Source organism: Tamandua tetradactyla, chromosome 15 (assembly GCF_023851605.1).
Source record: "Tamandua tetradactyla isolate mTamTet1 chromosome 15, mTamTet1.pri, whole genome shotgun sequence".
NCBI classification, from domain to species: domain Eukaryota; kingdom Metazoa; phylum Chordata; class Mammalia; order Pilosa; family Myrmecophagidae; genus Tamandua; species Tamandua tetradactyla.
Genome location: NC_135341.1, coordinates 55643631 through 55664381, shown reverse-complemented (window position 1 = coordinate 55664381; position 20751 = coordinate 55643631). Strand labels below are relative to the sequence as shown.

At 43.7% G+C, this 20751-nt stretch overlaps 1 protein-coding gene and 1 pseudogene across 5 annotated transcripts in view; one reads left to right on the top strand and one right to left on the bottom strand.

The window, feature by feature from the left end:
• Positions 1 to 20751, top strand: part of CMTM7 (CKLF like MARVEL transmembrane domain containing 7) — a 77250-nt gene that overhangs the window by 34540 nt on the left and 21959 nt on the right. The window lies entirely within an intron of this gene.
• On the bottom strand, positions 580 to 19538 carry LOC143657767 (etoposide-induced protein 2.4 homolog pseudogene; annotated as a pseudogene).

Sequence of the window (20751 nt, the reverse complement as noted above, 5' to 3'; positions counted from 1 at the left end):
GTTTAACAACCACTCTTGATTAAATCACATCATCCCAGGAGATGATCTGATTACAGTTTCAAACATACAGTATTGAATAGGGATTATTCTACCTTTATGAAATGGGATTTTGATTAAAACATGGCTTTTCTAGGGGGCATACTTCCATTCAAACCAGCACAGTCTCCAAAGGTCTCTGGCTGCGTGGGCTCTGTGATTCTTGTGACTCTTATCATTCTCAGGTTTTCTCCAAAATGCTTCCTTTTGTAAAGGATTCCAGTAAACTAATAAAACACTGGGAATGGGTGGAATCTCATCTCACTCTAATCCAAGTTTAATACCCACAATTAGGTGAGTCACATCTACATGGAGATAATCTAATTTAGTTTCAAATCTATAGTACTGAATAGGGATTAAAGAAGCAGTTGCTCCCACAAGATTAGATCAGGATTAAGACATGGCTTTTCTACGGTACATAATCCTTTCAAACCATCACCGATGGCTATAAAGGGAGTGACCAGGAACAACTTCTTTATCCTCACATCCGAAATATGTGATGCACAGAAGAAAACAAACAAAAAACCTTAATTTGCAGCAGCTAGATTTATAAAATCCATTCATCCGAGGGTGGTGGGAAACAAGAGGGTAAATGGCACAGGGAGAAAAACAAAGTATTCAAATCAGTCCAGACACAGGGGCAGCAAAAGCAAAAAAATGGCTGCAGAAAAACGTGTGGTCCTTTCAGACTCCCAGTGGCATTAACAGTCCACACACTGGTGTCAGAAGATTCTGCCTTCCATGCACTGGAGAGAAAAATCCCAGTTCCTCAGAAGGAGATATGTAGTGGGGCCCTTGGCAGAGTGAGTCCTGCCTTCCCCAGGAAGGGGAAGGTGATCAGGGAAAAGATCTGCCACAGCCTCCTTCCAACCCCACCCACTCGCTTCGGACTCAGAAGATTAGTGGCCTGCAGCAGCCTTCAATTTGGCAGGCTATGGATGTGGTGAAGAGAACTTCTCTGCACAGGTGGCACTTCTTGGGACAGACTGCAGATAGACCATCTTGTGGAAATGGCTGTTAAGACCACCAAGGAGAAGAGGTGCAGCTGGAAAAGGTATGCTTTGATGGGGGTCTTTGCTTCGTGGGCTCTAATAATGACTAAAGGAAAGAAGGTAGAGAAGAGGCAGCTACTGATCATGCATGAAGACTGCATTGCTGCAAGAAAAGCCAGGAGCAAACCAAATCCAAAGTAGTAAGACCATTTCCTTTTCATATTTGACAACTGCTGGTGCATTCAGTTCCTTTATTGAACCAGCGTTATTCAAAATAAAGAGAGACGGGAAGGAAAATGTGCAGGAGACTAACCAGCTGACTTACAATACGAATGGGAAAGAGACTCACAGACATCCCTTGGATAAGGAAAAGAGCCTGCAGCGAAAAGTTGAAGAGCATGTCAGCAGTTATTTTGCTGACACTAGGGAATGGGTGAGGCTTCCTCCCTGATACCTCAAATGCCAGATCAGCTATATCCTGAAACCAAATGACATTGACAACTTTGCTAAGCCCTTTGGGAGCACCCAAAGGGCACTGAAAATTGGCATAAGGAAGAATTCCAGCCACAAACAAATGTCTCCATGTAGTGATGGATCATCAGTGATTTGTGCTCTTACTGATTGAAGCACGGGAATAAACTGTCACTAAAACAAGAGGAGGCTGAACCAGAATACTGCCATTCTATGCACAGCACAAGAAAATTCTACTAACAGTATGTTCTGCCCTATGGACTGGGCTCTCCGCTGTGCCAGGACCCTGCTTGTTCTTCCCCACCACTGCTCCTCTCCCTTTTGCTGTATTCGAGCATTTAGCTTTGACATGGTACAGATATCCCATTAGAGTCTTTGATTCCTATTTTAGTTTGCTAAAGCTACTAGAATGCAAGTTACCAGAAATGGGTTGGCTTTTGTAAAGGGGACTTATTAAGTTACAGGTTTACAGTTCTAAGGCCTTAAATATGTCCAGACAGGGGTGCACAGGTGGTTCAGTGGTAGAATGCTTGCCTTACATGCAGGAGACCCAGGTTCAATTCCCAGACCATGCACCCCTCCCCCATCACAAAAAAAAAAATGTCCAAACAAAGGCATCCAGAGAAAGATACCTTGATTCTGAAGAAAGGGCCGGATGATGTCCAGGTTTTCTCTGTCACGTGGGAAGGCACATGGCTGGTGTGTGCTGGTCCTTGTTCCTGGTTCCATTGCTTCTAGCTTCTGACTCCAATGGTTTCCTCTCTAACCATCTGTGGGCCTTCACTTAGCTTCTCTGGGGCAAAACTCTGGCTTCTGGCTTGCTTAGCATCCCATGGAAGGCACCAGGCAACATCAGCTGGGCTCTGCCTCTCCAGACGTCTGGATCTAGGCATCTGCTCTCTCTCTGTCAGCACTCCAGGCATCTCCAAATGTCTATGTCTATAGCAGCCCTGAAGCAACTGCAAAATGTTTCCCCTTTTAAAGGACTCCAGTAATCAAGACCCACCTTGCATGGGCAGCGTCACATCTCCATCTAATCAAAAGGTCACACTCACAATTGGGTGTGTCACCTCTCCATGGAAAAAACCTAATCAACGGTTTCCACTCTAAACTATAAGTCTGCCTCCACAAGATTGGATTAGGAAAAGAACATGGCTTTTCTGGGGTACATAACAGTTTCAAACTAGCATACTTCCCCTTCCAAGGTCCTGGAGAAAGATTTGGACATTGTCAACCATTTCTTCACCACCCAAACTACCAACTACACAGAGGAGAGAGAAGCACCCCAAAATCTCTCATCATGAAAGGTCTGGCAGCTCCACCACCTGGGCTCCAGCCCCTCACCTCCCATGGTCCTGCTTGGCACTAACTGCCCACTCCCACTGGGGCTCTCCCAGGGCCCTGTTTGGGTTTTTTTGGTTTGTTTTCTTCATGCATGGGCAGGCACCAGGAACCGAACCCTGGTCTCTGGCATGGCAGGCAAGAACTCTGCCACTGAGTCACTGTAGCCTGCTCCCCCATTTTTTTTTAAAATTTTTTATTAGTTTTTAAATTTTTTTTAAAATATGACAAGAAAGAAACAAATATTTTGAGCATATGATCATTCTACATATATATGTAATCATATATAATCAGTAATTCACAATGTCATCACATAGTTGCATATTTATCATCATGATCATTTCTTAGAACATTTGCATCAATTCAGAAAAAGAAATAAAAAGACAACAGAAAAAAATTTATGCATACCATACCCCTTACCCCTCCCTTTCATTGATCACTAGCATTTCAATCTAAGTTTATTTTAACATTTGTTCCCCCTATTATTTATTTTTATTCCATATGGTTTATTCGTCTGTTGATAAAGTAGATAAAAGGAACATCAGCTACAAGGTTTTCACAGTCACACAGTCACATTGTGAAAGCTATATCATTATTCAGTCATCATCAAGAAACATGGCTACTGGAACACAGCTCTACATTTTCAGGCAGTTCCTCCAGCCTCCCCCTTACATCTTGACTAACAAGGTGATATCTATTTAATACATAAGAATAACCTCCAGGATAATCTCTCGACTCCGTTTAGAAATTCTCAGCCTTTGACACTTTATTTTGTCTCATTTCTCTCTTCCACCTTTTGGTCAAGAAGGTTTTCTCAATCCCTTGATGCTAAGTCCCAGCTCACTCTAGGATTTCTGTCCCACATTGCCAGGAAGGTCCACACCCCTGGGAATCATGTCCCATGTAGAAAGGGGGAGCCTGCTCCCCCATTTGTTTTTAATTTCAATTTATCATTGCTCATTTACAGAAATACAGCTGATTTTTATATCTTGATCTTGTTTCCTGTGACTCTCATAACTTATTAATTCTAGGAGCTTTTTTAAAATAGATTCTTTGGAATTTTCTACAGAAATAATCATGTTGTCTGCAGAAAGAGAATTTTATTTCTTCCTTTTCTATCTGTATGCCTTTTATTTCCTTTTCTTACTTTATTGCAACTGCTAACAGTGTTTTGAGTAAGAGTGGTAAGAGGGGACGTCCTTTCCTTGCTGTCATTCAGAGGAGGAAACTAGCCGTGAATTCCTGGGATAAACCTTGGTTAGTTGTGATGCATGTATGCCTTTTTTTTTTTTTTTAACATGGTCAGGCTCTGGGACTCAAACCCAGTTCTCTGGCATAGTAGGAGAGAACTCTGCCACTGAGCCACCGTTGCACCACCCTGTATACATTTTAAATATTGCTGGAATCGATTTGCTTATATTTGTAGTGGTGGTGGTGGGGGGGTTTGATGGCCTGGAAAGCATTCCTCTGTAAGCTTACTCACTCAACCCATGTTCAGTCCTTCCTTTTGAGTTATTCACAGCTTATTAGTGTGATGTGGGTTAGTCTGAAATCCTTCACTCCTCTATTTGGGTTACTATTCTTTTCGGCTTTTGTGTTTTCTCAGGCCTACATGTCATAAAAGCAAAAACTTATGAAATTCAATTCAGAATCAGGGTCTAAGTAGAGGCAGTTGAGTCTAGTAGCTAGATTCACGCTGATATACCTCATATTTTGAGGTCCTACTAAGTGTTTGACTCCATTACTGACCTGGAAAGACAGTTTGTGTTTGATTCATCTGAGCAGAGCTGCCAGGTCCCGTTAGCAAGTGCACGATAGGGGGCATTGTTTAGGAAGAGCCTTTTGTCCAGGGCCATTGTTTAGGAAGAGCCTTTTGTCCAGCCCCTTTGTGGCCTTCTCCTTGTTTCCTCCACAGGCAGCCAGACCAGGGCAGAGGCAGGGCTTGCTTTGTGGTGACCGAATGGCCCTCTTTGTCCTACCCCCCCAGTGGCTTTCACAGCGGCCAAGCACCACGGCTGTGAATCTCACCCCTTCCTTAGACCGATCACGGAGGAGCTTTCTCCTCCTAGAGGACTGGGGACCGGCTGGTTGGCTGTGGGGGGAGTGGGGTGCTGGGTTCCTCTGACCCCATAATGTGCTCTGAGCCCCTCTGGGAACCGCCTCCCATTGGCTTTCACAGCAGGACGAAGCCTCAGAGTGACCTGCAAGCCAGGTGAGGGGAAATGTAGGAAGTGGCCAGGTTCCAGTCTGACCAGATTATTTGTAATAAATGAATGCCAGGGGAATGGGGAACTCTCTGAAGGGTCGTTGGTTTACCTGGTACTCAGGTAATTCAAGAGAGAGAGCCAAGGAGAGTGCTGGCCTTGGGGAAGGGCCAGCTCGACACCTGCCCTCTGAGATGACTTCTGCTGAACCTGGATGTGCAGGTCACAGTATACAGGACTTGGAATCAGGGGCGTGGTATGAAAGGAGGGTGGCGGGCCACCGTGGCTCTCACCTGCCATGCCAGAGACCCTGATTCAAGTCCGGTGCCTGCCCATGCCCAAAAAAAAGGAGGGGGGAGAAGAAGAGGCACTGTGTCTGCACCCATAGCCCTCCGGTTTTGCCTGTCTGGAGGGAGAGGTGAACCAAGACAGACTTTGTGCTCCCAAAAGCACAGGCAGCCCAAGAGAGGGCAGGAGAGGTGCCCTCAGAGGATTTAGTCTTCAGAATTGGGTCAGAGAGCAGGAAACAGGAACATCTAATGATGTACAGAAAGGATGTGGCCTGGCTCCTTTTTTCATTATCAGTGGTTTACTTTATGGAAACGTTGGGACAGATGGAATTGCCAACTCCATTTGAGCGTATTGTCAGCAAGCTGAGGAATGGAGTGAGGCAGCCACCCCTTGTACCCAGTGAGTGAGGGAAGGTTCCTGTAGCCGCCACCATCTGCCTGGCCCCTCTCATGGGTGGGGGGCCTGCTCCCCACTTCACCATGCAGCCTTGGTCCCCTGGGGCTCCCCTGGGATACTCACGCCACTCTGCCCTCCTCTCCCACTGTGTCCCCACCCCTGTCCTTCTGGCCAGTGCTGTGGTTCTGTTCTCACTACCTTCTGTCAGCACGCACTGAGTCTCCTAACTGAACTCCATGTCTCTTCTCTCCCACCTCCAGCCCACCTGTACTAGCTTAATTTTCCTAAAGTACAGTTCTGCTTGTGGCACTTCTCTGCTCAAAAACCTTCACTGGCTCTCTGTTGCCCATTGATATTGTCTGCTTCCTTAGCCCCACTCCTCCTTGCCAGGTTCGTTTCCTGTTAACGCCCCTTTGTTACATGTGTGAGTTGCCTAAATGGGCAATGACTCTCTTGTTTCCAAATATGCCCTGTGCTTTTCTACCCTTTTGCAGTGTTCCCTCTAACAGAAGCCTCCATTTTCCCTTTCTCTGTATATCTAAAATCCTCCCTCCCATGGAGTCCACACAAGAACCTCATCTGCTTTTATAAAAGACATACCTGGATTCGCTAGCCTGAACTCCCTCCTCCATGCATCCATACTCACAAACCATAGCTCCCTGACGGTGTTGATACCCTCTTTTCTTTTAAGTTACTTGTGTCTGGGTCTTAAGCTCCTTATGCTTTAAGACAGGGCCTGTGTCTAAGCTGTCTTCATGTTATACTCATCCCTGGTTGACAGCATGCTGCACTTAGCAGAAATTGCCTTTTAAGTGCTACTCTGTGCTAAGAGCGTCTCAACTATTATCCCATTTACTCCTCCCAACAAACCTCTGAACCGCAGTTTTGTTTTTGTGTTTTGCTATTTTTATTGAGATTTCTTTGCACACCATGCAATCTGTCCAAAGTATATAGTCAGTAGCTCATGATATCCTCACATAGTTGTGTATTCATCACCATGATCATTTTAGAACATTTGCATCACTCCAGAAAAGAGAAAACCCCATACATCCCATAACCTTTACCCCTCCCTCTCATTGACCACTAGTATTGCAATCTTTATCCACCCCTTATTATTTATTTATTTATTTGTCCTTATTTTTATACTCATCTGTCCATACCTGGATAAAGGGAGAGTCAGACACAAGGTATTCACAATCATACGGTCACACTGTAAAACTAATTGTATATAGTTATACAATTATCTTAAGAATCAAGGATTTTCCTTCTAGCTATTCTAATACAGTCAAAACTAAAAAAGGATATTTATATCATGCATAAAAATAACCTCCAGAATAACCTCTTGACTCTGTTTGGAATCTCAGCCACTGAAACTTTATTTTGTCTCACTTCTCTCTTACCACTTTTGGTCAAGAAGGCTTTCTCAATCCTTTGATGCTGAGTCCCAGAGAGATTTACACCCCTGGAATTCATGTCCCATGTAGGAGGGACGGTAGTGAGTTCCCCTGTTGAGTTGGCTTAGAGAGAAAAGGCCACATCTGGACAACAAAGGAGGTTCTCTGGGTGGGGGTGACTCTAGGCCTAATTATAAGTAGGTTCTTCTTTGTAGGAATATGTTTCATAGGGGGAGCCCCAAGATCAAAGGCTTGGTCTATTAAATTGGTTGTCCCCAATGCTCGTGAGAATATGAGGAATTCCCCAGTAGGGGAAGTTTAATATTTCCTCCTTTTTCCCTTGTCCCTCCAGGGGACTTTACAAATACTTTTTTATTCTCTGAAAAGCAGTTTATACCACACACTTGTTGAGTCTTTACCAGAGCAGCTCCAGTCTTTTCTAAATTTTCACCAGAATCAGCTCTTTTAATCCTTGTATCAACCCTGTGTGGTCGACTTTATTATTCTCCCCATTTTATAGATGAGGATGAGGTTAAGTAACTGGACCGCTAGCATTTGTGTTTGTTAAATGACTGACTGACCTGCTGGAGTGACTGGCATGCTCTATTGCTCCTTTTCAGCCTGACTTATTCTGACAGGAGGTGTGCCTTTGGCCAACACTCAGACTTCCCTCTCTGTGCCTTACTGAGTGCCACATGACGATCACACAGGGCTATCCATCAGTGACACGTGCTGACAGTCCCTTCATGGTTTTTATGTACATGGTTGTGATTTCTTATTCCAGGCTAATTTCTTTTTCCCCAGGCTGGCACTGATTTGGCACTGAGCTGCCTGGGCTTTTAATCAAGGCACCCCACACTCACATTGTGAACCTCAGCAGACACTTCCTTCTGGCAGGTGCCCAGGGCTGGATGCCAGGCCGCCTGCTCCAAGTGGCCCCACAGCTTCTGCAAACATTTACTTCCCAAGGATAGTGGCCAGGATACTGAGCAGCATGGCCCTTTTCTTCTGTGTAAAGGTTTCCTTAGGATTGTCTTTGGCAAAATGCAGACAAATGTAGCTTTGTATTGCTAGTGCCAAGCGCAGTCTGGGCACAGGTCAGTACTCACTAAATAATCATTGAATAAATAACTATTCTTCCTCTTTAAAAGCTAGGGTTGTCTAACTGGAAGCCAGAGAAATTCTGAAAACTGAGAATTCAGTTCTTTTTTGTTTTTTTGTTTTTTTTATCAGTTCTTTTTTGTTTACTTTTATCCTGGTCCCTTATTACTGTGTGACCTTAAACGAGTTCCTTAACATCTTTGAACCTCAGAGTCCTCATTTGTAAAATGGGCATAATAATATCTATTGCATGATGGTGTTCTGAGAATTAAGTGAGACCATGTGACTGACCTCTGGTTATCACATTACTTGGGGATTCTCAGGAGATACCCCCTCACGCTTGAGAAAACAAGGGAAAACCAAGGGAAATAACATTGCTTTCTGAAGCAGAGTCCTAGGCTAGCAACACTCCAGTATGGATCAGTTGGATTTTGCCACATAACAAATCATCACAATCCTTTGGTTGCGTACAGCAGTAAGTGTTTATTACACACATGACTGAGGTTAGCTGATAATCGTGAATTTGGGCTTGCTTTCATGTCTGGGGATCGGCTGCTGCTATCTGATCTGGACTTGGCCTCTATTGGGGCAACTGAGGTGACACAGCACTTCTCACAGATCTCTCATCCTTTTGGGCTAGTAGCTTATCTAGAGACAAATGCTCAGAACATTGCAAAGGAAACTTCAGATGATATGAACACACCAAACTCAAAAGAACCTACTTTTCCTGTGGCACTGTGGAGAGTTACAAGCTGAGATCTGAGTTCAGTAAAATGGCTAATGTTATTCATTGATTTTTATTGGATGTGTAGTTTTGTGTTGTAGGTAACGAACAAATTTGGCTTGATTTTATAGTTATATAAAAGCTAAAAGTAGCAGGTTTACTTTTAGTTTAATGTTTATCTTTATTACTAGAGGTAATACTTCAAGTTATTTTCATTTTAAGGGTTCCATACATTATTTAAGATTGAGAAAATCTGCAGTAGGTGATACGAAGTTTAAGTAAAGAAGTGTAATTGTTATATAGCTTTGCCACATAATAGTCTACCCCAAAATATAATGGTTTAAAACAATGAGTCTGTGGCTCAGCTCAGGGCTGGCTGACGTAAAGTAGCCTTGAGTGTGTGTACAAGATCAGCTACATGTTCAGCTGTGGGTGGGCTCTGTTGATCTTGGCAGGACAGGCTCATTCCTCAGTCCTCAGCTAGGATGAATTGGCCAGTTCAGTCCTGCTCCATATGGTCTCTCTTCCTCCAGCAGATGCCCCTGGCTTGTTCACCTGGTGCTGGCAGGGTTTCCAAGAGAGGGCAGAAGCCGGCAAGGCCACGGAGAGCTTAGGCTCAGTACTGGCACACTCTCCCTTTCACCTCCTTTGTATTAGCCAAAACAGGATTTCCAAAATCACACGGCTACAGGGAGGGGTGAAGAGTTGGGACCGTTAATGCAATCGGTCTGCACAGCCGAGTAGTCTGAATTCCAGGTGGGCATTTAATAAACTCCCTGAGTGTCGCTGCGGACAAGATGAACAAATGGAGGCTGTTGATGGCACAGTTAGACAGACAACTTGACCAGGTCAGACGACTCCTTCTAGATGGAAATAGTTCAGCAGAACCCAGGAGACGTTTCTAGCTCTTGGCCTTGATTTTGACATCTTTAAAAATAATCTGTGAATATATAGAGAAACTAAGGACACGATCATACAATTTACAGATGACCTGGTCCCTGGGAGAACAGTTTTTATGCTTCATGACACAGCCACTGACTTTGGAGTGATCGACATGGGGGTCCAACATGATTTAACAGGAACAGAGGACAAGTTCCACACTTAAATGAAGGAAGATCAACATTTCATTTAAATGCAGGTAGAAACTGCATTTAAATGAAATCTTACCTGTTAGATTCCATGGCTAGTGGGAAGCCAAAACTAACAGCCCCTTTTCATTTACCTAAAGCAGGGCTTGGAGCCTCCAGGCCCAGCAGCTTCAGCCCTGTAAGAGCCTCTAGTCTGCAGATTGTTCAGGATGCGCATCCATGCTGGGGAAGGGATGGGAGCATTTATCAAGCCATTCTCTAGTCATTCCCAGGACGGAAGTTTCATTGTATAATATTCAGCGACATGGTTCTCCAGGCAACAGCTGCCTCTCAGCTGAGCCCACCCCAAGCGAGCCTCTCTCCTGAAAGCACATTTTTGAGCTGGAGTCACAGATCTTATCTCTCTTACCTGTGCCCATCACCACCCTCTGGACAGATCTCAGCTTCCCTCTGCAAAGAATCAAAACACGAAACCTGGGGCAATTCATACATTACTTTCAAGACAGGTCAAGTAGGACCTTGTTTATGTGATGTTTAAGTGCCTATTCCAGCTACTATGGTTGCATAACAAATTACTCCAGTAGATAGTGGTATAAAGAGCCATTTTGAATGCTCACAAATCTGGTGGGTCAGGAATTTGGGCAGGGCGCAGTGGAGATGGCTTGTCTCCACAGTGTCTGGGCCATTGGTGGGGAGACTTGTAGGTTGGGGCCGAGTCACCTGAAGGCTCACTGTCTTGCTGTTGCAGTGGATGCTGGCCACTGGCTGGGGGCCGTAGCTAGGGCTGTTGGCCAGAACAACCTCCGTGTGGCCTCTCCAGTTGGTTGGGTTCCAAAGGCTACTGTCTTGAAAGAGAAGGCCAGAAGGAGTCTGTACCATGTTCTGTGGCCTAGCTTTGGAAGTCATATAGTGTCACTTCCACTGCATTCTAGGCGGCCACAAAGGCCTGCCCAGTTCCACAGGGAGGAGAATTAGACTCCACCTCTTGACGGGGTGCAACAAGGTTCTAGAAGAATATGTAGGGTTAGGTATGTTGATGTGGCCATTTTTGGACAATCTATGTTTCCACAGTGCCTTAAGAAGGTATTGTGTATTCCTTTTAAACCCCATTCCTGAAGTCAAGGGAATCAGAATATCTGCTGCAGGGATTTTGGATAAGGCTTTTTCCCCTTTCCACACTCCAGACCACTGTGTCCTTAGAAAAAGTTACTAAGAAAAAGCTAAGGCATGACTGCTGCATTCATCTGCCTGAAGCTTTACAGCTTGGAACAAATACAAAAGAGGAAGGAAAACAGTATACAGTGATTAAGAAGCTGTACTCTGAAGCTGGATGGAAAGAACTGAATCCCATCTCTGCCACATTCCAGCTGTATGATCTCAGACAGGTACCTCCCTGTGCCTCAGTTTCTTCATCTGTAAAATGGGGGTAGTAATAGTGCTTCCCTGCTTTTTGTAATGATTTGACAGTGATATACCTGGCACAGGGTGATTGGCTAATGAATATTAGCCATTCATAAAAATAATTAATATTATCTGTATCGTTTTGGCACCTTGTGAAAAAGCGCATGTCTCCCAGCATGCGCTTTTTAACCTGAGTTAAAACTAGAGTTTGCCATTGTTGGCAGGCTGGGGTCTTGGCTTCCAGACATGCGGCTATATTTCCATATTGAGGATCATTCTTGGGACCTTTTTTGTATTTACTGCTCTGTAATTAATACTATGTAAATTTAAAAATATGTATCTTCCTGTTTTATTAAAGCAAGATTTATAAAAGCTAGTATTTCAATCATTATGAAAGTAATATATTTTCAACACAGAAGCTAAAAAATTCAAAGAGGAAAGATCACCCCAAAATACTAAGTTAACATTTTGTGCCTGGTATTTTCCTTTACATTTATTGTCGATAGTTTCATTGGGAGGAAAGGGGGTGTCTGATTTTTCTATCCTTAGCAGTGCAAACCTTTTCCCCTTTATTAGAGAAGTTATGGGTTTATAGAATAATCATGCATAAAACACAGGATCCCCTATAGCACCCATGCCACCAATACCCTGCATTGGTACAAGACATTTATTACAATTAATGATAGCACATTTTTATAATTGTACTATTAATTAAAGTCCATGGTTTAACTTAGGGTTCACCGTTTATATACTGTAGGACCATGGATTTTCTAAAGGTTTTTTATTCTGTTACAATTTATACAATCCAATATTTCCCCTTTAATTTTATTCAGATATACATTCACTGCTATTAATTGAGTTCACAGTGTTCAGATGTTGTGCTACGCCACCACCGTCGATGAGCAAAACATTTCCATCATTCCAAATAGGAACCCTGTACATTTTAAGCCTTAACTTCCATTCCCAACCCCACCCCATCCGCCGGTAACTTATATTCTAGATTCTGACTCTATGAATTTGCTTATTCTAATTATGTCGTATCAGTGAGATCATACAGTATTTGTTCTTTTGTGTCTGGCTTATTTCACTCAACATGATGACTTCAAGGTTGATCCATGTTGCCACGTGTCAGGACTTCAGTCCTTTAAACTGCTAAATAATATTCCAGTGTATATACATAAATATATATATATACATATATATATATGACATTTTGTTTATCCATTCATTGGTTGATGGACACTTGGGTTGCTTACATCTTTGGGCAATTGTAAATAATGCTCCTATGAACACAAGTGTGCAAATATTTGTTCAAGTCCCTGCTTTAATTATTTTGGGTATATACCTTTAGCATTGCTTGTTGGGCAGGTCTAGTGGTGATAAAACTCCCTCAACTTTTATTTATCTGAAACTGTCTTAATCTCTCCCACATTTGTGAAAAAGAGAGTCTGGTAGAATATAAAATTCTCGGTTGGCAATTGCTTGCCTTCAGCACTAAGTATTTCAGCCCACTGCCTTCTTGCCTCTGTGGTTTCTGATGAGGAATCAGTACTCAATCTAAAATTGGACTCCCTTGCATGTAACACTTTGCTTTTCTCTTGCACCTTTCAGAATTCTCTCCTTGTCGTTTGTATTTGGATAGTGTAATCAATACAGGACAGGATGTATTTTCCTTCATGTTTATCCTATTTGGTGTTCTCTTGCATGTAAATTCATGTCTTTTGTGAAGTCTGGGGTGTTCTCTGTTTTTTCAGTTTTTTTACTTTTCCTTCTGCTCTTTTCTCTTTCATCTCCTTCTGGGACCCCCGTAATGTGTAGGTAGGTACACTTGATGGTGTCCCAGAGGTGTCTTAGGCTATTTTCACTTTTAATGTTTCTTTTCTCTTTTTGCTCCTCAGTCTGACTTATTTCAAGTGATTTATCTTCAGAGTCATGGATTCTTTCATCTGCCAGTTCCAATCTGCTCTTGAAATTCTCCTGGACATTTTTCATTTCAATTATTGTGGTCTTCAACTCCAGTAGTTCTGTTTGGTTCCTTTTTAAATTTTCTGTCTCTTTACTTAGACCCTCAGATTGTTCATTCATTGTTTGCCTGATATCCTGTAGTTTTCTCTGTACTTTCCTTCATGTCCTTTAGTGTTTTTTAAGATTTTTTTCTTACTTTCTCTTGAATTGTGAAATATATATACAAAAAAGCAATACATTTCAAAGTATATTTTAACAAGTAGTTGTAGAACAAATTTCAAAGTTTGGTATGGGTTATAGTTCCACCACTTCAAGTTTTTCCTTCTAGCTGCTCAAAGACATTGGAGACTAAAAATAAATATCCATATAATGATTCAGTAGTTATACTAATTTGTTAAATCCTATCTTCTCCATTATAACTCTACCTTCTCCTTTGATCCTTCTTTCAATCTTTAGGGATATTGGGGTTATGCTCATTCTAACTTTTTCATGTTGAAAAGGGGTATCAATCAACAACATGGGGCAGGGGGATGGAACTGGCTGATGTTCTTGGAGATACTGACACCTCTGGTTTCAGGACTTATCTGATGTAGGAACCATTAAGATCAGTTTTTTAAAGGCTTTGTTTGAAATGTCCACATTCTCATCTTCTTTGCTGGTTTTTTTTATGGATTATTGCACTATTTTGTTGCACATTGTACATTTTAATATTTAAAAATGTTAGCTCTGGGATTTATTCCTGGGATGTTTGTTTCTTGGTTTTGTAACCAGCTAGTGATAGGACAGAGATTTTTCTTGAGCTTCATCCCTCCTATCTGAAAAGTCTGCACAAAGCAAATTCACTGTGCAAGGTTTTCCCTGTCCTTCTGGGCTTCTGACTTGTCCTGGGCTTTGTTTGTTGTTTCTTTTGGAGTTCTCCTGTTTACAACAGTTATGTTGTCCCCTCTGCCTCATAGGAAACAAAACTTCATCTCCCAGGTGCTTGAAGCCAACACGTCTTTGTCCCAGACTGTCAACCTTTATAGTTTTTTGTTTTTTTTTAAGCCTTTATAGTTTTTTATACTCTATAGTTTCTACTCCTTTCCTTGTCTCTAGCTGTTTTTGCCTGGAGGGCAAATTCTGGGAGGAGGCTCACCCTGGGGAGGAATTTCCTAATTCCATCTTTCCCAGCTAAAACAAGGCCAGGACACACAAAAGGGAAACAGACTGGTTCCAGAGTGCCCGTGGAAAGGCTCGGGAAGGTCACCAACACATTCTCTGATGGTTCCCAAAGCTGAGCTTTCCTGGCCTGCCAAGCAGATGCAGCCCTTCTGCTAATATTTCCCTGCAGCCCTGAGGAAGTCCTGCAACTTTAAATCCCCACTGCCTCTGCCCTTGTCTGGCGAGGGTTGAAACAGTACCTGCCCTTAGAGCAAGGATCCCGAGATCCTAATTCACTAATCAAAAGCTGCAGTCAGTGATCAGCCATGAGCACCCCTGTTCTTGGGGAAGAGGACCCTTAGGTCCTTTTCTGTCACCCACTACCAGTAAGGGACGATCTCACAGCAGCCTGCCACAAGAGTGAGCAATGGTGCCAGCAGCTGAGGTGTGGAGAGAGCAGTTCTTTACTATAATTTCTCAGCCTCTTCCTCCCACTCTTCTCTGAATGCTGTATAGTGTTCCTCTGGCCTCTGGAGTGTCCGTATAGTTATTGCAGACAGTTCTTGCTTATTTAATCATTTTGTGGAAGCACTGAGTCTTGGAACACCCTACTCTGCTATTTTCTCCCAAAGTCTGTATGAACATTTTATGGTGTCAAGAAAATATGCTTTCATAAAATGATTTTTTAACAGCTACATTGCACTTTGTCAAAAGGATGAACCATAATTTAATCAATGTGTACTACTGCATATTTAAGTTTTTAATTTTTCCACTTTGATAACACTCTTTGATAAATCTTGGCCTATATCTTTGAGTGTTTCAATATGATAAATTGCTAGAGGTGACATTACTGGGTCAGTGGAAATGCACATTTGTTTTAGATATTTTATGAGTTAGTGTTAAATTTGGAGGTACCTTACAGACCCAGCTCAACTGTCAAGCTTACATACTATTTTATTAATTAATATTATTTCACCATTTTTATGTACTTCGTGCTAATATAGCACTTTACATGTGTTAACTGATTTTATCCTCATCGCATCCTTATAGAGTATTATTATCACCTCCCCCACATGAGTAAGTAAATTGAAGCATGGAAAAGTTGAAGCCACACAGCTAGAAAGAGGCAGAGCCTTTGAGGCTGTTCTGAGCTTCCTCTCAGAAGTAAATTTGGATTTAATATTAAAGAGCCAAGATGTGGCTGAAGCAACCACTCCTGGCCAGTATCTGTGGAAGGTCACTAGCCTCTCCCAACTATATGAACAGCTATGCCTAAGAGGCTGATAGTTAATCCAAGGTCTGGTCCAACTGAATAGGATAAGTATTTAGCAAGCTGCTTCATTGAATGGTGGCTTTGAGGAATGCAGAGAGACCCAGACCCTGTCTTAGTCTGCAAAGAAGTTCTTTCTCACGAAGGACATGAGGCCTGGAAGGAGACATAGCTGGAAATGGTGGTGGAGTGGAATACCAGAGGAGAGGAGAGGAGAGGAGAGGCCTCTTTAACGGGGGCAGCAGCAGGGAAGAGAATGCTTCATGAAGGATCTAGAATTACACAGTAGGAGCAAGGGTTAATACAAGACCTGCGGAGTTTATTGGGAGCAACTGACTTCAGAGTGGTGGAGGCAGTAAACTGTGGCGATTGTTATCTGCTTAATGGAGAACAGTCTGGGAGGGAGAGAATGTTTGTTTTTGCTTAACCCCCAAGTTGTTTATGGCTATCTTTAGTATGTAGGGAGCAAACTCTGAAAAGTAAACACTCTGTTCCTTCAGGAAATGCATGCATGCCTTTTGTCACCCTGAAGTATATGAGCAGGATCTGGTTAAGAATAAAGTTGTCTGTAGTCTGTTGTCACTAATCTTCAGACCCCCTGATCCCCGCCTTCTCTCTCTCTCTCTCTCTCTCTCTCTCTCTCTCTCTCTCTCTCTCTCTCTCTCTCTCTCTCTCGTCATTCCTTAATATCCTTCACACTCTGGTCCCGTGGAAGCAACAGTAACTACTACCTACATGTGGCAATTTAAATTTAAATTAATAAAAATTAAACTAAGAATTTGTTTTCCGTAGTCATACCAGCCACACCTCACATGTTCAGTGCCACATGTGGCACGTGGTTACCATATTGGACAGCGTAGGTAGAGACATTTCCATCGTCATAGAAAGTTCTGTTGGACAGCACTGGTTCAGGAGCAGGTGTTGGATGGGGGAAATGGGAGTGAGTATAGGACGGAGATCGGCCAGCAGTCTGCTTTGATTTGGACAAGGGTTATCATTGGGAGTAGACATAGACATGGGAGAGGTAGCTTGGAGCTACTCCCTGACCTGTAAGCCTTGTAAACATGAACTTTATATTCGAACTCTATAGTGTTTAAAATAGGTAAGTGATGGTATGAGGGAGTCCCGATTAGATCATGAATCCTCTAAGGGTCTGTCTTGCCCAAGGCTTCCATTTCTGAGGGAAACTGCCAATCTGTGCCCATCCATTTACCCTGGATCCACCTGGCTGGGGCAAAGACTGCATTGTCTGTAGGCGGGACTAAGGGATGTCTAGGCCTATGAGGTGTCCGGGTTCTGCTAACAAGGGAGCTCCTGTGGGGAGTATGATGTGAGATTGGCTCAGACCTGGTGTGGTAGGGACTGGAGCAGGAGAGGAGGATGCTCACTGTGTGTCCACAGGGCTACACCAAGCCCCCAGCACTCCCTGAGGCCTGCCTTAGAGGTACTGAGGGCCTCCTCATCTCCTTACAAACCCCATCACCTGAGGTGACCCAAGTGGGTAGCCCATTCCCTGCAGCCTCAGAGTCTGGCCTCCCTGGAGTACCTGCCTTGCCTTGAGTTTTCCTTCATTTCCACACCCCAGCACTGAATAATGGTGCCTTATAAAAGAAACAAACAGTGAAATAGGAGTTCTGATGAACTGTCCATTAAGAAAGGGTTTTTGTGGCTGCTCAGCCTCTGGAGAGCAGGAAGTCAAGGGTGCCTGGAATTTAGGCAGAGGAATGTTTTGTTTTGTTTTGTTGCATGGGCAAGTACCGGCATGGCAGGTGAGAATTTTTTTTTTTCAGAGGAATGTTTGAAAAAGAAATTAAACCGAGGTGTTGTGGTTTAAACCAATAGGATTAGGTGGCTTGAGTTTGAGCTGTAAGGAGCCAGTCTTATCTTAGAGTAAGGTTTTTCACTCCTTTTTCTGCTCACAAAGGATCTTTGTTGGACTTGTTAAAGTATACCATGTCAGGCACATTCCCAGACATCACAAATTGTAGAGGCACTCCCCACATCCCTCTGACAAGTTGATCAAAACAGCTTGGGTTGTTTTCCAGAAAATCCTGGTCCTCGTTGCTCCAGAATGTTCCTCGTTTTCTTTGCAGAGATTTGGGCAAGTTGTGTTCCACCAATACCCTCCCCCTGAGAATTCTGAAAAGCAGCCAACAGCTGCCCACCTGTATCCCACTTGTGGCTCACCTGTGTCCTACCTGTGTCCCACCTGTGGCCTCATTCAGACGCTGATTCACTGGACTGTGCAGGCCTGCTTCCCCGGGCTCCACGCTGGTGTTTACACTTGTGACTTTCATGAATGTAGAATCTAGTCACTTGGTCTGTCTGTGGTGGGAATGTGAACTGTTGCACTTTCACTCAGTTGAGTTATTTCTCTGAGCTTATTTGGGCATTATATTTTTAAAGATTTTATCTTGGAAAATTTCAAATACATGCAAAAGGAAGAGAGACAAGCACAGTAAACCGTCATGCACCCATCCCCCAGGTGCAGCAATCACTGACAAATAGCCAGTTCTTGTTGAGCTGATGTTGCACTGCGTGGTACATACCAGGTGGTCAGTAAACGGTTGTGATGGCTGTTCCTGCGGCCTCACCCCATGTGGCTCCCAGATAGCTCCCTGGGCTCTCACACCCTGTGCGCTTGCTTCCTTCAACCCTGGGGGCTCTCCATAGCACTGACTAGTGACATCTTCCTGCCCGTTCCTCTCTGTCCTGTTCAGTTTTGCTGATACATGTCCATCAGCCTGTATTGAGGCTGCAGCCTCCATGGGGTGGGGAGTGAGGATGCAGGGTCATTGCCTTAGCAACGAGAGCCCAAGAGTGGGGACACTGCAGCCAGCCTGCCTGGGTTCAGGACCTGGCTCCCGACTCACCAGTTTGGTGTAAATTGATTAATGCCTCTGTGCTTCAGCTTCCTTTTATGATCACATACGGAAAATAACTGCATTGAGGGTTGTTTTAAGGATAAAGTGGGTAAGCACATGCAAAGCCCTTGCAGTCTGGTACTGAGTGAGATTCAGACAGTGTTCACTATCACTTTTGTTCTTATCATCATCCCAGGAACCTGCTGATTGCCTGCAGCAGGCACCTGTCTCCTGGGGGCTGGATGTGCACGTTCCTCGAGGCAGCTCCACGTTGTTTCCTCTGTCCTTGGGCCTCTCTGATGACCTTCTCCCCTAGGGGCTCTTTGGGGGTGACCGTCCACAGCCCTGTCTTTCTACTCACACACTAATTGCAGGAGTTAGAGGAGGAAGATGCTCCTTTTTATTGTTTTGAAATTCATCTAGTGGCCAAAGAGACGAGGAAATTGAATCAAATATTGAAAGAGAAACAAGCTAGAGAAACTACTGGTCATCACCAAATTTCCTACATAATATATATCAGTGGGGCCTCTCGCCCTTTCTGGTGCAGTGACCTTTTTTAAAAGTTGAGGTTTCTAGAGCAATCTTCCTAACTGTGGTGCCTGTTGACCTCTGTCCGCGGCGAGCAGTGACAGGATTGTGGCACAGGCCTTCCATCTAGGCTGCATCAGTTGTGGAAGTCCTTTGGGGATGGGAGGGGTGTGGTCTGGCCTGAGTCACAGCAGACGGTGGTCTGGCTCCATCCTGAGGTGAGAACCTGTATCCGGAAGCCCGACTTACATCGTGAATGACGGGCCTCCGAGGCGGCCGAGGACATTCTGCCAGCTGTCGGAGCGATGCAGAGGCCTCCAGACCTCGTTCATCCAGCGGACGTATGCCACACCCTCTGTACATGCTGAGCATTGTGCCAGGCCCCGAATAATGTTCAGTGACAAAGCACAGTCTTCTCAGGAAACTTGAAGCCAGTTTCTCAGGAAACATAAAAGGAGGGCGGTGCAAAGGTGGCTCAGTGGCAGAATTCTCACCGGCCATGCTAGAGATCCAGGTTCGATTCCTGGTGCCAGCCCATGCCAAAAAACAAAACCAAACCATAATGGAGTATCATAGAGCTGTCCCAGAGGATGGCAGAGTGACCCTAGGAACCATCCATTCAACTGGGTACCTGGCTCCCCTGCCAGGAGCCCAGAGAATAAAAGGGACACTGACAGGATCCCTGTCCTCCTGGAGCTTGCAGTCCCGTTGGGGAGAAGAGCAGTGAGCACATCACCTGACAACACATGCAAACATTACAGATCGCAGAGGTGCCTAGGATGGGGACCCTGCCGCGGGGCTCGTGGTGGAGGAATTCCGAGGAGCCCACTGTGGGCAGAGCCGAGGCAGGAGCAGAACTTGCAGCCCCTTTGGGCATTCCAAAAGGATTCTGACCCGATTTAAGAGTATTGGGAAACTACTGAAGGATTTCAAGTTTTAAGACTCTAAGGTGTTTCCACAATTGATGGCAATTGCTGAGTGGACAGTGGATCAGAGGTGAGCAGGTAGGAGTTTGTGTTAAAGGCTTTATTTCACACCGTTGGGGAAAGGATGGGCTGTCAAGTAAATTTTGTTAGAACAATCAATAGACTGTTTGGATAAAGTTAGAACCCTGTGTGTGCCCTAGCTCAGCCATCTTCAAAAATAAATCCTCAGAGAGCCAAAAGTTTTTTTTTTTTTTTTTTAAAGGAATTATATATTTCTTTTTTAATGTAGGAGACTATTCTTTTATCATCTTGGGATGGAGAACAAAACCTAAATCCCAGAAGCCAAAAAAGAAATGATACATAGATCTAACTGCATAAAAGATTTAAACTTCTGTATAACAAAATGAAGGCAATGATAGGGTGAGAGAATATATTTGCAATAGGTTAATATGACATAGATTAGTTTTCAGAATTTCTTAAAATCACTAATAAAAATCCAAACAATAGATAAATAAGCCATGAATATGAACAAGCAGTAACCAGTAAACATATGAAAAGATAGTCAACCTACTGGTAATTGGAAAAGTGAAAATGAAAACAAAATATTTCCATTCTTTTA